General features: G+C 38.6%; 1 protein-coding gene across 2 annotated transcripts in view; it reads left to right on the top strand.

The window, feature by feature from the left end:
* Positions 1-15,848, top strand: part of CDK6 (cyclin dependent kinase 6) — a 128,758-nt gene that overhangs the window by 59,478 nt on the left and 53,432 nt on the right. The window lies entirely within an intron of this gene.

Below are 15,848 nucleotides of genomic sequence, written 5' to 3'. Positions count from 1 at the left end.
TCAGCACAAATGGTTTACATGTCACATCATGCAGGAACTTGGATTTCATTTTGTTGGTATAGTAGCAAGGGAGCATAAAATAATTTTCACTAACTGGGCTTACTTTGTAAAAATAAATGTATAAATTAGTTACAGCAACAAAAACAACAACAAAAAAGATAGAAAAAAAGCTCTTCCAAAGAGGAGTGAGTGCTTTCCTGTTTTCTGCCCACTGTTGCATTGTAAGATACTAATAAATGCCACCTGTTAGTAAATAATGTGAATGTAAACTCTCATCTGAGCTAATATGATAGTTAAGAGCTTGAAAACAACATGAAGAAGTTTCTTTTGCTCTGGTTCATTTTTTTCTTTTTTCTTTTTTTTTTTTCCCTGCTACTTTTTTATGGTACTATGCTTCCCAAAACCCAAATATTTATGTGTATGTAATATAGCCTGCATAGTCCATTCATCTGCTGGCTATGTTCCAGCAAATCTGAAGTCTGTTTTGATACAACTTTAACCTGAGATGCATTGGGTTAATACCTTCATTGGGCCTGATTCAGCAATCCCTTTAAAACTCACAGTTAGCATCAAACAAAGGAGTAGACCTATGGGAATTAATTAAGCACCTGCTTCTGGTAAATCAGAGGCAAAATCTGGGATGTGTTAAAGAGTGCCCTAATGGAATCAGTACAGTGACACTAGGCTTCATCTCATACAGAATTTGATAAGAATATAAGTCTTCCTCCCTCAGACGGGTGGAATTGACTGTTTTGGTATGCACTGGGCCTTCACTGGTATGAGGAAGCACATCACCTTAGATCTGAGCCCCGGTCTTCAGTTCTTTCCTCATGGCACATTTCTCCAGTCCACCCAAATGTCCCTGAAAAGGAAAATGAGTCACAGCCAGCCAGCCAGAGGATCAAAATATGTGTTGTTGAGCTTGTGAGTGCTGCTGAAAGGTTGTGGTTATTTAGGAATGCACTACGGTCAAATTGGTTGGCTTATTTAAGGAAAATCTGTCTTCCCTACTAACACAGAGCACTGCATAAAATGTCCATGTATCTGGCTTTGTGAAGAAACGAGTGGATTTCTCTGATATTTTAACATCTGGATAACTGAAGGAAGCTTTATTGCATCCTCCCAAACACCCTATAGGAAAGTTATTTCCATCACATAAAATGAGTCATTTATCTCCGGAGCCATCTTAAGAACAAAAATCATTATCAGCACATTGACAATAAAGTCCGCAGCTGACTGAAAACATTTCAGTATATACTTACGTTGACTTCACTCAGATCAGATGTTCACTTAGAGCTCAGATTTATATGAAAATAACAATGAACAAACAGATTCCTTAATGTAACAATATTATCAAAGGCAAATACAGAAATATAGGCGGACAAAGTTAGGAGATTAGAATAGAACTTGCTTTTGTTCAATGGAATAATGATGATATAGGATCGTTTTGAAAACTTACTAGTCTCACATGTCTAGAAGAGCGCTCATAGTGAGACAGAGGATTTATGGTAAGGCTGTTATTTTTAGAAACACATCCTAGAGATACTATTCTAAGGATGCCATTTCACAGTCAGCATAAGTAGATGCAACAATTCTACAGCTGCAGAAAGAATGGTCCTGCTTTTGGCTATACGATTCCATCCCTTCCCTTGCATTTGCCTTTGTGGTCATGCACTTGCAGTGTGACTGAAAATGAGCCCCATAAACAGGAGTTACTCATTTTCAGTTGGATTAGTGGATGCAAATCACTGCACGGCCACGTGAGTGAAAGCACTGACACAGGGCAGCGTGAGCAGAAGGACGGGGTCATCCACTCCATAGATATCACAGTCTTAGATTTGTTGGAGTCAGTTATGAAACCACATCTGAAGTCTTCAGCTGAGGACTCGAATAACTAAACTAACTCAAAGGCGGAAATGTTTTTCAAAACCTCACAATTCACGCTGACTTACCCTGTTTTGAAGATGTTAGATGAACCAGTTACTGGTTCATTTAAGGCTCTTATGGTAACTGACTCTAAGAAAACTTCTAAGGGTATCTCTGCCGACGTTTGAAGTATTTTTTACCCCCAGGTGCCAAGGCCTGAGTTCAGGGCTCTATGCTGTTCCTCCACAGCTGATGCCACCGCTCACCCTTGAGACCTGCTAGGAATGCAGGGAATGCAACCCTCTGCTCTGATTCAGGCCCAGGTTTATCATGAACCATAAAAAGCCTATCTTTTAATCTTTCGAAGAAAGTAAATTATTTTACAGTAAACAAGTAAATTGGCTCCACATGAGACTGTCTCCTGTGCCAAAAAGCTTCTTTACAGAGCTGCAACATTAGAATACATCTCATGTGATTACAGAGTTTGTCCACACTGAGCTGAGCACGTTTTGTGGCCCAGCAGCTGCACCGGTGCAACCTTGCAGAATAAATCTGTCTTGTGATGGTGGGAAAAAAAATAAAAAATAATAAAAAAGTAATAAAAAATAAAAGGAGAAATGGTAGAATTCCTAGCACAATTCATATCAGAACAAAGGAGGTTTCTGCTGGGCTGCTGGAGCAAAGGTTTACTGTGCTCATTAACAAAGGATAATGTCCGACAGAGGATGCTTAGGAAGGAGAGTAAGAGTAAGTAGCCAGCTTCCAGCAATCAGAAATGTAGCATTTTCCAGTGCTGGATATTCACTCTCAATCATTGTCTTTAATAATTGCTAAAGTACCCATCTTCTGTGATTTCATCTAATTCATTTTTGAACTTCTATTATTGGCTGCAGTTAACTTCTCCACAGTAAGAAAAGCTGTTTATTTTGATATTTTATCATCTGATGCCTGATAATTTTACTTAGGTTCCTCTTAATTCTGCTTTTGTGAGGCATTCCATTGCTACTTTGGGGTGAAATCTGGCTTTATTTTGCATCAGTGCAGTTCCCTTAGTGCAAGAAAACAAGTATTCAGTGTGAATAGGCCTTCAGATGTTGATGTGAAGATAAAATTAAATGCTTTTTTATTTTCTTGTCTCTTTATTTTTTTTTTCTATTTTTTTTTTCACTTAACAAGATTCTGTAGATATTGTTAGTAACAATGCTGACTTAAAGCATGCATTTTCTGCAGAGAAGGACCCAGGAGTCCTGGAGGACAGCAGGCTGACCACAAGTCAGCAATGTGCCCTTGTAGCCAAGAAGGCCACAGGTATCCTGGGCTGCATTGGCAAGTGCTGCCAGCAGGTCAAGGGAGGTGATCCTCCCCCTCTACTCAGCCCTGGTGAGGCCACACCTGGTGTATTGTGTCCAGTTCTGGGCTCCCCAGTACAAGAGGGACATCAAACTACTGGAGCGAGTCCAGAGGAGGGCTATGAAGATGATGAGAGGACTGGAGCACCTGTCATACAAGGACAGGCTGAGAGAGCTGGGCTTGTTTAGCCTGGAAAAGAGATCTTATCAATGTGTATAAATATCTTCAGGAAGGGTGTCAAGAGGATGGGGTCAGACTCTTTTCAGTGGAGTCTGGCAGCAGGACAAGAAGCAACGGGCACAAACCGAAACACAGGAAGTTCTGGCTGAATATGAGGGGGCACTTCTTTACTGTGACGGTGACAGAGCACTGGCACAGGTTGCCCAAAGAAGCGGTGGGGTCTCTTTCTCTGGAGATACTCAAAACCCCCCTGGATGCCATCCCATGGAACGTGTGCTAGGTGATCCTGCTTGGCAGGGCTTGGACCAGATGACCTCCAGAGGTCCCTTCCAACCTCAGCCATTCTGCGATTCTATGATTCTCTATATTATAAAAGAGCATCCTGCTATTGTCGAACTTGACTTCTATCTTCTGTTTTCAGACACAAAAATATGTGGTGCATTTCCCCCACCCAGTGATTTACATCTTCTTTGTACTATTTTTCTGTTGATTTAAGCGGGTCTGTTTTTACATCTACTCCCAGAGATAATTGAGTGGGTTGGATTGTAAAAACAATTTGATTGTTTGACAAGGTCTCTCCCTGTGTATTTACAAAACTGTTCCCACATAATTTCAAACCATCCTGAAACACTAAAACACAGCCTCAGGTTATGCTCTTATCAGAGTACACAGGGTTAGCAGGCATGGGCCTGTCGGATACTTGAATGTGAGATGGCTGAAGGAAGAGGAGCAGAGAAAATAGCATACTCCCCTTCGAGCGTGTGCTATTCCAGAGTGAAGGCAGGCATCTGTGCACTGCTGATGGAAATGCTCCTGGGGCTTTACATATAATAAAAATGAGTCGCTGACATGTTTTGCAGGGAAATATCCATAAATTTTCTCTGTACACTGCCCAAAGTCCTGCTATAGAAGTTATTTCTAATTGAAAATTCCCTTGCACAGGTACACCAGAGGAAATTTCCCTTAGCCTAACAGTATTTAGTACTTGTCCAGTGTCACTGGTGTGGAATTCTAGAGCTCAAAATCAGAAGAGACATGAAATCATCCAGTCTTTTTCTGAGTCAGGCAAGATTGTTCTCTGTTATGTCATTTCTAATGTTTTGCCCATGTTAACTTTAAATGTGCCAAGAAATAGGGATTCCATCACTTCCCATGGGAGCCTGTTCCAAAACCTCTATATAATCATTCTCAGAAAGTTTCCTTGATGTCCAGCCTTCAATTTCCCATTCTTAATTTAACTCTATTATATTCTTTGTTATTGTATGCTGAATGGTAGCAGATGTCCAAAGCCTTGTATTTGGCTTCCTGCATTAGAGAAATCAATTACATATTGCTGTATACATTATTCCCCACAAAAAGTGAAAAGATAACTCACTTGCTAAACTGTATAATAGTCCTAGCTTATCCAGATTTCAGTAGAGTATAGGGCACCAGTTAATTAATCTGAATTTCTCTAGGCTTACTATCTTTTAGAATCAAGTGGATAAATGCAGAGGAAAATATGTTACACTAAAAGAATTGTGAGCTAGAAGGTGATCCAACCTTCTAACTGAAGGTGGTCAGCTTTGGGGATCTAACAATAGCTTAGTAAGGAGCAACAAGGATCACAGGCAGCTTGTGAGTCACTGGTCTGATGCATGAAAAGAGCAAATGGAAATTTAGACTGTTACATGTAGGGTGCTTTATTACAGATGAGAAAATACTGATGCTACAACACAAATTACTTGAACAGACCTCATCAAGAATACTGTGTGCTGTTTGTTTTCTCTGTGCCTCAGAAAAATGATCTGGGACAAAAACAGGCACAGGGAAGGATGGATTGCTGTCTACTGACCAAAAAAGGGGAGACGCTGTTTTCTGTGAGACAAGAAGTAACGCTGACTTAATTTAATAAATTAGTTACAACAGTAGATACAATTGGTATCTAAAATATCAGGAAGGAGACAGAGAGGGAGAACATGAGTAAAAGAACAAAGTTGGCATACAAACTAGTTAGTGCGAAGTAGCATTAAATTAATTTAGTCAGGAAGTTAGGAAACAAGTAGTGAGATTCTGAAGTAGTACCCTACAGTAGGACCAGCACAGGCAAGTAATTTAACTTATTCTGAGACAGAGCTTATTGAATTTCTGTGATGCAGTTGGTTGTTCTTGATGACTGATTCTCTGTATTTGCCCCTTCAAGACATTATGTGCATTATATAGTCAAATTTAACAGAGGTACCCTTTGTGAGCTCCACCCCGAACAGAAACAGCTTTAAGCAGGTCAGATGGATTGGCTTAAATGTTAGGGTGAAATCATTTTGCAAAAATGGTGAGCAACTTAGCTGTATTGTGATGAGCTAGAACAAATCATGTTCTATTTCATAGAACATAACAAAAGGGGGCTACCATTAAAATAAAGCCTAGCATGAGAGCGCAAAGAACTAAAATGAGATATAAAACAGAGAGACACTTCACCAAAGAAGCGAAAAAGCGACGTGGAAGTTTCCCAAGTAGGGGTGAAAGATGATCTGAAGGCAAAAATGGAATCTTTGTCAGGACAGCAAGCTGAGAAAGTCCAGATGGATTGGGAAGTCTGGTTGCAACGTTCCCCATCTGGAAAAGGAATGGATCTGGCAAGTCATATCAATGAATGACAAGCAACCTGACTGCTAAAAACCTGATCAGAAAAGCCTGGATAAAAGCAGGACACCAGAAAAGCTTGGATAAACTTGGAACTGGCTAACAGAAATAACCTGCAACAAGGACTTGAACTGAAAAATCATCATGTGAAAGTAAGCAGAAACAGGCTACTGTGGAAGTAAAGTGAACACCTGGATGTGAAAATGAAGCAGACAGGAGACACTGCGTCCTTTTTTTACTTAGTGTGCATCTTGCAAACTTACATTTTCCCAGCTCAAATAATACAAATGCCTACTGAATGAAAAGTAGGGGGAGCTGACTTTAGCATTGTGCCCTGTGTGGTGCAATGGTGAGAAAAAGGCACAGAAAGGAACATTTCTGGTAGCCTTTCTAGTTATCCCAGCTCTGATGGTGCTCCAGAATTCATACTCAGCCTCAGCTATCTGCTATCAAGCCATGATATACAAGTCAAGGACAGGTGTTGATCTGAGTGGGTTTGAATACTACCAAGAGCTAGAGAGAGGAAGAAGAGAGGGAGACCTGAGGATATTTGCATTCTTCTGACACAGAGACATGGAGACTGACAGGATACATTAGCAGTGATGGGAAATCGCAATCAAGGTAAAACAAAGAAGCCAAATACATGGTGGGGATCTGTGAGATTTACCTTGGACCTTGAATATTTCCCTTCTGAAAGAAATCAGATGATACAGCTGCCACAGAAACTGTCTGAAATTCTAGCAGAAGAGTTCTGTGTTTAATAGGCAGAATGAAATAGGAAATAGTGATCCAATAAGTTGCATTTGGATGCAACATATATGCAATTTCAGTTCCTCCAGACTGAAAGTAAGACCTTGCAGGTGCACACAGCAGCTTCAGTTTTTGTTTAGGTCAGACAGATGAACAGCAGTAGTAGAAACTGGGCTATTAATATGTATAACTTGCTCTACAAAAAGTGTAGAAAGGCCATAAACTAGTTACTGGATGAGACATGCTAAAAAGTAGGAGATATGAAATAAAAAGTCTAATTGTTCTCAAGTGCACACGGAAGTTATCCATTGCAAAACTGGGAAAATTAAATTTGAAAATGGAGCGTGTAGAATTCTAGTGCAAGACAGAACAGCTAAAGCAGTGGATGAGCTCATGATTGCTTTGGATTTTGCCGTCTCTATTTCCTGTAGTGAATTCAAGGCAAAGTTGTTATACACAGACAGTCTATGGAAATACCCTTCAAACTCGTGATTAACATGGAAGAAGTGATTTGTGGGCAATTGGTTTGCAGTCAGCAAGTTGTTCAGCTCTCCAGGGCAACTACGGAATGACACAGATGTCTTAAAGTAGCTTTCCAGTTAGGAAAATCAAAAAGAATGACTGCATACTGTTTGAAGACACAGTACATATGTGATGTTAAAATTCAGATTGATCTGAAACTGAAAATTCAGATTGATCAGGATCAGATCATTTGCTGAGCCTGAGTGACAAATAGCAGAATATAAAAAGACAAACAAGCAAACAAGCAAAATCTAACTAGCCTTACAAAACATGAGCAGTGAAGCTAGTGATCATAGATATAGGAGAAAAAATCTCACGCAATAAAGGCAAACATGCAAATTTGTGTTGATTGTGTTCTGAGGTCATGCTGTAGATTTAAAAGAGGAATAACAGGAGTAGGAACTTTCTGCTTAGGAAGCAGGAGGTTTTGGTTTGGTTTGGTTTGTTTTTTTGATTTAGCAAAGATATAAGTTGCACCATGAGGGCTCCATGCAAGACTGTAACCATGGAAAACTGCCATCTAAACAGCTACCTTATTGTTGATCAAGAAGAAAGAAGAAATAATTTTTGGAGAAATATATAGACAGAGATGTGCCTTCAGCTAGTTCTTGGGCTTTACTCTTAGCTCTGGTTCAGAAAAAAAATGATAGTGCTTATTTAATATGGCTATTAACATCCAAAATTAATATCCTTACTTAAAAGTATTACTGTTTATTGCAATGAATAAATAGCACCCCTAATGTTGTTTCCACCTTGGCTGTTAGCAGTGGATCATGTCAAGCAGATCCAAAGGGCAGGCGAAAACGTACTAGCATACCCAAAAACTTTTTGAGGCAGTTCAGAGCAAGAGGTCTCTGGCTGAGACAAATCGAGTGGCTAGTGGAAAAATCAGTCCACGGTATTTCTTTCTCCTATGCTGCACTAGTTCATCTGCTGTGCTTAAGGTAAATGACCTCTTTTTGGAAGCAACTCAACATTTTTAACAGCCTTATTTTTAGCACAAATGATCTGAAAATACTTATGTTCTATTCTCCAGAACAGGAGGAAAAATGCCTAGTGGATAGTGAGTTGCTTCCAAAGGAGTTCTTTTACCTTGCACGCACAATCTGTGAATGCGGGGTTTTCCAATAATTACAAGAAAGTTGATGCTGTACAGATATGTCAGCTCCACAGCCACTGTCACATGTATGCAGCATTCTGTTCCTGCTACGGAAAGTTTATTTATTCATTGATCAACATTCGAAAATGGTTTTAGGTGAAAAGCGCTGTCAGTGGACAAAAGACCATGACGTCTTCATTTTCTTTGAAGGAAGTGGTTCTTCCAAGTTCTTCTTCTTTTGCCTGTCCATGTCTCAAAACCCTGTTTGGCTCATACGGAGCACAAATTCCAAAGCTTAAAGTTCCATGGCAATATTGACACAGAAACACCACAGACTTAGAAGACAATGGTCTAGTAGTATAGAAAGAACTGTTTGGTATAGTACCACTCAGAAGACAAAACAACATCCACCATTTAGAGGTGCTTAACGGCCTGCAGTATTTTCACTGTCATTTGTATGAGAGAAATTTAGAGCATAGGACAGAATGTGTGCTTTTGGTGAAGTGAGCACAGCATTGTCTGAACTCATGAGGAATTCATTTTCAAAGAAACATGCATCCTCAGAAGATTATTATTTTCTTCTTTCATACAGTTTACAGAAAGACAAATGTGTATGGGTTGTCCACTGAGACAGCTGCAATGATCCCCTGTTCTTGTATACAAGTTTCCCAGGTGAGAGGATAGTGATATGCAAATTGAAAAGGCATTTGGCAGGTGGGATTTACTGTCACTTTTGAATAACACAATAATGGTAGCAGATGGTAGTACTCTGGAAGTTAAAGCTTAGATACAGAATCAAAAATGAGTGGGGAGAAGCACTGGGTGATATCTATAAGTATCAGTGAAAGGAAGGGTCAGCTGTGCTTCCAGAACTGTTGCGCATATTGAGATTGGTAAACCCCTGCTCAGACTAAATGAAAAATTCTGCTCAGTGGAAGGCACGGAGAAAATGGAAAGCAAGTGCAAGATATGCCATGGGTGCATGGGAAAGAAGTTTCTTCCCTTAAAAAAAGATAGATCCAACTTGCTACAGTATTATTGGGAGTAGCAGCGAAGCACATGGCTTCTGTTGTGCTCAGACATCAGCACGGACTCAGGCCATCATATGGCATAGATCTGCAGGGATCGTGATACTCCTGACAGGAATCAGAGAGACTTGGAGTACTTGGTTGATGGATGAAACTCTCCTAATTGGGAAGAGATCACATCTTTCTGAGGAAAAATTGATGATCATCTGTCATAAGTTAAAAATTCTCAGTGGCTTAAAGTGTTTGCAAAAGTTTTCAAAAAAGGGGGTTTGATACTTCCCCAGAGGGCTAGGAGAAAGTAGAGGGAAAAAATCAATACTGAATAAATTCAGAGTTCAATACTGTCCAATGCTGACCTGAAAAAAATTGAGTGGTGAATAGGAAAAGTTCACCAATGTCCAGCCAGTCCTGTCTGAGCACCTAGCAGGTATGTGTACATGCTGCCAAAAGAAAGTTGAAAAAAACAGTAGTGATGCATCCTGGTTAGGATAAAACTATGAAAGTGTGTCCCAGTGTCCCTCAGACAATCTTTTGCTTTTAAATCAAGAACCATTTCTTGGGTATCTCAGAAGAATATTTGAAAGAACATTCGACAAAGAAAGAAAAACTATAAGGGGATTTGGATGGCTGCATGAATATCTCCTGATGTAAAAATTCTGTAAGTGGGATTTATCTGATCAAATGTAGATGTCTACCTCTAACCTAGTCAATGGAGCCTCATGGTAATCAAAGGAGATCTAATCAGTAAAATCAGTAAAATGAAGTGTGAGTTATCTCAGCTTAAAGAAGACATTAAGCATAGGTCAGATGAATCAGTCTCTAAAAGTGCCTACTTCTTTCCATTGACTGTCAAGAGTGACCAGCTGAGATGTGAACATCTACATTGTAGTCATATCTGAAGTCAGATGAGATGAATCCAGCCCATGTCGGGCCTGATACTGTTGCCATCTAGGCTTTTCGCTTTCTGTTTGGGATGAGTCATAAAGAACATCACTTATCAAGAATTCCATCAAGATATGGGCAGAGCTGAGACAGTTCCCAGTGAAATGAAGTCTAACTGAAGCATAAAAGCAGAGGTATGTTTTGGATAAATCTGTAAAAGCAATTAAACACTTTTCTGGAATATATAGCTGAAATAATAAGAACCACCACCCAAAATACAAAACATATGCAAGGCCAGTTAGGAATCTAAGTTATGTGGGTGAGCAGGTTTGACAGAACTCTAAGTGGAAGTGCAGAAGAGCCAGTGGTGAGATGTCTGTGAGAGAGAGAAGCGATGGGAAGAACTGCAGAAGTACATACTCACACAAGTCACACACAGACATCAGTACAAATATATACAGCAAAATGGTGAGAAAGCTGAGACCTTCTGGCTGGAGTATTTGGAATAAGACCTAGAGGAAAACTATATCCTGCTGTTTTATTTGTTCAGGGACACAGGATTTTTACACCTTTTATAAAGCAAAACAAAGAAATACATGACTTCCATCATCACTTCTTGTCAGTTTGCTCCTCCTCCCCTAGCCTCTAAGAAAAGTAATATGGGAGTTCCCTATACTAATTAAATTTTCAGGCAGAAGAGGCTATGAACTAGTGCAGCCTAAAGATGTTCCATCTTCAAAAAACATAGAATGTTTTTTCTTCCATGTTATATATTGTTATACGTTGTTATATATATATCGAAGAAAGATTTTGAGTGTGAGAAAATACAAGACCTAAGTCTGTGGGAGTCTTACTAACCCCAAACGTAAGCTTGAAAATGAAAGCTATCAGGAGCTGCCAATATATATCTTTGGGGCTACCATGAATCAGTTAAGACTTTACAGAGTGGTATGAACTTCTCGTAATACCACTTAGGGTAATAGTTTTCAGAGAATAATAAAGTAATGTTTTTGAACCTGTTTGGAATACCAGTAACATTGAGATACAAACTAAGTGTGAGTTTGTATTAGCACTACTTCTACTGACTGAATGTATGGAAAAGGCAAAGTAGCTGTTTAGTTCACTCTGGCATAATGCCTGGCACTTTTTAGGGGATGGTGACAAAAATTTTTAGCATTCTTACAGGGTTCACTGCGAAGTATAGAAAACAAGTAGTTTTTCCACAAAATGTTAAGACCATTCTTCATTAAAAAGAAAAATGGTTGTTCCACCATTTATTTTCAAGTGCTTTCTATTGGTGTGACCGAGTTCTTCAAGGGCAAGAAAGGAGCAGGGCATAGATTTCATGTTAGAACTTAAAGAGTCATGTTAAAGGTTTTGAAATTTCAGTGAAAAAGCGGATAGGAGAACCCGTGAATATTTTTTAATTTGGGGGGCTAGTTCTTAATGTGTTTCGTTTGAATCAAAGTATAATCAAACACACTTTTCCTTATTATTCTGTATTTTTAACCTGCTTCAGTGTGAGTACTTGAGTAAATTTGTTCTAATATTCACTAAGGGCAATATATATTTCTTCTCATGTTCATTAGGGGCAGTTCAGTTTTGACTACCTTGCAAATATATTACTGATCACTTCAAAGAAGATGCTTCCATCCCTGGTACTGTAATTTCAATGACAGTATGTCTCAGAAAAATATTTAGCTGGTGCTCTTCAACTCTGCTTTATTTGGAAATAGATTTGTCACATTTTTCTTACATGTTCTGACTCATGTTGCATTTGAAAGGACAGAACCAATCAAGTCAGTCTTAAAATGAAGAAAATTGCTAGAAAAATTGAAAATCATTGTGTGCAGTTTAATATGCCGGGTTGATCTGGATGCCGTATTACATTAAGAAAAAAATATATCTCAAAACATGCTCTGTATAACATCTAAACTGAGAGGATCAGAATAGATGTGTATCTTCTTAATGTAATAGTATTTTCCTTAATTTTGTTTACATATTTATATTCCGGCTCCATAAAATGAAAAACAGCTTGGAAATAGCTTTAAAATTGGGAACGCTCTCCTAGGCTATGTATTCTTACGGCTATTGCAGTGCATCATAATGGCCATGCACTTCAGCTGGTATGAATCAGCATGGCTTCAGTGGCCTAAGCTAAATTATAAGGTGAATAAAAGGGACTGTCTTTAAATCAACGATGATTATTTTGTATTTGCTCTATTTTTGTTTTCTATTTGAATGTTTTACTTGCCCTTTTGTTTCTCTTTCACTGTCTGATGCTGGTCACTTTTTAAAGAGACACTATTGCTTTGAAATGAATGGAACTATTCAAGTCCATAAAGACACAGCTAGCACTGTGTAGATTCAGTACTACTAAGCTATGGATAGATTTAAGTGATTTGTGACACTAAAGACATCCTGCACCTTATGTAATTTAAACACCAGAATAATTAAATAAGGAGGGGCCTGTGCATGGTATCAGTTCGTGTGGGAAAATATGCTTCAGTGACTTACTGGCACTGGTTTTGGAATGTGGCATTTAAAAGTACCTTTTTACAGTGGGAAAGAATTTGGTCAAGAATAAACAGTCTGACCTTGCTAAATGGACCAAAGTCTGTGCATAACCTAGTTCCAGAAAACTAGTTTTTACCAGTTTGTGGGGAAAAAAAAAATGTCTATAAAAAATGCAACTAAATTTTCTAGAGACAAAATGATGTAGATGGAACAGAGCCAAATAGATTGTCATTAAACTATGGACTTTTCTGGTTTGTGCAAAGTTGGCTATGAACTTGAAAGATGGTTTGAAATGTAATTTCAGAGGGCGTTAAAAGCAGACAGTGTCATACACTGCACCGAGATGAATTCAAGTTGTGTATGGAACTAGTCGATGATATTTGACGTATATCAAATCCACTTACAGATTATGATCAGTATCTGAAAATGTAAAAACCATGAATTTTCAGTAAAAATGAATTTATAGTACAAGCTAAGTTTTATACATGAAGCCTGTTATCTGCAGGCAGTCGCTTGACTAGCAAAGATCCCTTTGATACAAAATAAAGACAAAAAAAACTGCAGAGCAAGAAAATTACTTCATTTTGATTTTAGCTTCAGGTTTTGCTGAAGGTGAACTGACACACTGCTGTTGAATCTCCAGGGTATGAAATCCTAGCTTCAATGCAGTCAATGGAAAACATCCCTTTAATTTCACTGTAGCCAGGTTCTCATTCCAGGTTTTCATATTCTATTTGAAAAATATAGGTACTTTCTCTGAACAAGTACTCAAGCTGCTTTGGACAAGTAGAGTATACAGAGAGCAGTAATGACCTACGGAAATTGTATTTGATGTAAGAGACTGTCCAGCTCAGGGGATTTTATGACAGAGTTCCCACAGGTACTTTGCAGAATACAGACCCCTTTTCTTTTTCTAGTGTTAGTGCAATGGTGTCAAAATAACAAATTAAACTTTTCGAGGCCTTGCAGGTGATTCATTTTCAATGCACGAGTGAATGAAAAATCCTACAACAGTTCAAGAATATGAAGAAGCATTGAAAGGCATTGTTAATACTTCGAGTACATCATTTAAAAATTATAGTAACCAGGTGAGATCCACTAACCCAACAATCAATGCTACATAAAAGCAAAAAATGTATCCATAACTGCGGTTATCAGCAAAACTACTGAAATGGTAATATTAAATTAATTTATTATTAAATTAAATTTAAGCTAGATGGTGAAAAGTGCAACAGATTAAAAAGTAACATTAGATAAAACATTTGAAATATAGAAAAAAAGAATGTTTGTGTCAGGTAAATACAGGTTAAAAATTAGAAAGTGTGCACATTATGTTTTGACAAGTTTGGATAAAGACTATGTATTAAGCCAGAAAAGAAGAAAGCCTCTCTCAATGTAAACACTTTTCAGATTTTTATAGTCAATGTAAACATCTTCTGAACTTAGCCTGAGTTTCCTGAATTCTGTCTCGCTCTACTTTGTGTTTGCAACATCAGCTATATATTTACCCTGCGGAGAGCTCTGGAGGCCCTAAAAGGGGTGGAGTTCCCACCCCGCTGTGAGGAGGCTCTGTGCAGATTCCGTGTACAGTCGCCTTCGACACATTGACTGTTGCACTGCTCCCCTGTCAAACCGTCTGGTCCCCTAGCTAAAAATGGGACTCATACCCTGCTAACTCTGAAGCTCACATTTATCCCCTTCTGCAGCCTTTGGACATTACCACAAGCTCACAGAAAAGCAACAACAAAACCTTCAGCTGTTCTCAGAACATGAAAGTGATGATATTTTTTTTTCCAAAACTTTGTTGTTTTTTTTTCCTTACTCCATGTGTATATGTTCTCATTTCCCTTATATTCAGAGTAGAATGCTCCATCCAGATCTGTCCAATAGCTTCAGCCCTCACCTTTTTAAAAGGATTTTTTTATCAAGAGTGGATTCACCAGGAAGGGATTAAACAGCTGTTGTTTCCACTTCTCTACATCGTTAGTGTGCAGAACAGTGTGCATATACCAGGTTGTCTGATTTACATTAGGTTCGTTATGTGACTAACGCAATAGACAATAGCTGTAATTAAGCCCAGAAGTCTGAAAAGACAACATGATATGGGACAGACAATCATTTATCTGTTGGATCTAATATTTTCTTCTGAAGATTTCCTACACGTTCTTTCATGTGTGTAACCCATTTGGAGCTGTGAGCACAAACCTCTTGATAATTCCTGGTGAGACACATGCTAAAATGGAGAAGGGAAGCCCTTTCATCCTGATGGAGCATTCATTTCAGGACTAAAATACCCTGCTCTGAACATTGCTTTGAGGATTTCACAGAACTAATCTGTCTGTGTAAGCACGTTGTCCAACTGGGGAGCTCAATAGAACTGTTATATCCTGCACTTTTTCACTGTAGTCTTCAGGAAATTCTCCTTTGCATGGCTTGTATGTGTGTATATATGGAGCTGGGACAGTATTGACATTGCAAAGGATTCCCACATTTGGCCAGTGGAACTGAAGATAGTGGGCTGTAAAGATGAGGGAAGTTATAGGACTATCCTATCAGGTGAAGCTCATTTAGAGAAAAGATGGATTTATGTTTTGACATCAGGAACGAACTTGCCTACAGCTAAGCTTTTGCTGTCATAATTCCCTCAGCAGAGATGATTCACTTTTAAGACCCCCTTGTCATGGACCAGAACATCACTGTGTTAAGGGCAAATTTCAATCAAGATCTAGTTTTCTTTTATAGCCTTTTTTGAAGACATTTATAGTATTGTATATTTATGGCCAAGCATTAAATATTTCTACTGCCACGATAAATTCCTAGTTAATACATTAATTTTTCTTATTAGTTCACAAAATGCTTCTAATCAAGGGTTTTAATTCTATCTCCTGTTCCTCAGAGGAAAGGAGATTTCTGGAAGATTTTATGTGAGTGTGTTACTCTCCTGAGACATTTGTAAGCATCCATGTGCAGTTATGTATATGGCTCTTAATTCTCGGGGTGTTATCCTTTCAGGAATTCAATTTAAATACATG

This window comes from Cygnus atratus, chromosome 2, assembly GCF_013377495.2.
Source record: "Cygnus atratus isolate AKBS03 ecotype Queensland, Australia chromosome 2, CAtr_DNAZoo_HiC_assembly, whole genome shotgun sequence".
In the NCBI taxonomy this organism is placed as follows: Eukaryota; Metazoa; Chordata; class Aves; order Anseriformes; family Anatidae; genus Cygnus; species Cygnus atratus.
The sequence above is the reverse complement of the archived record's forward strand: the minus strand, read 5'-3'. Positions and strand labels throughout refer to the sequence as shown.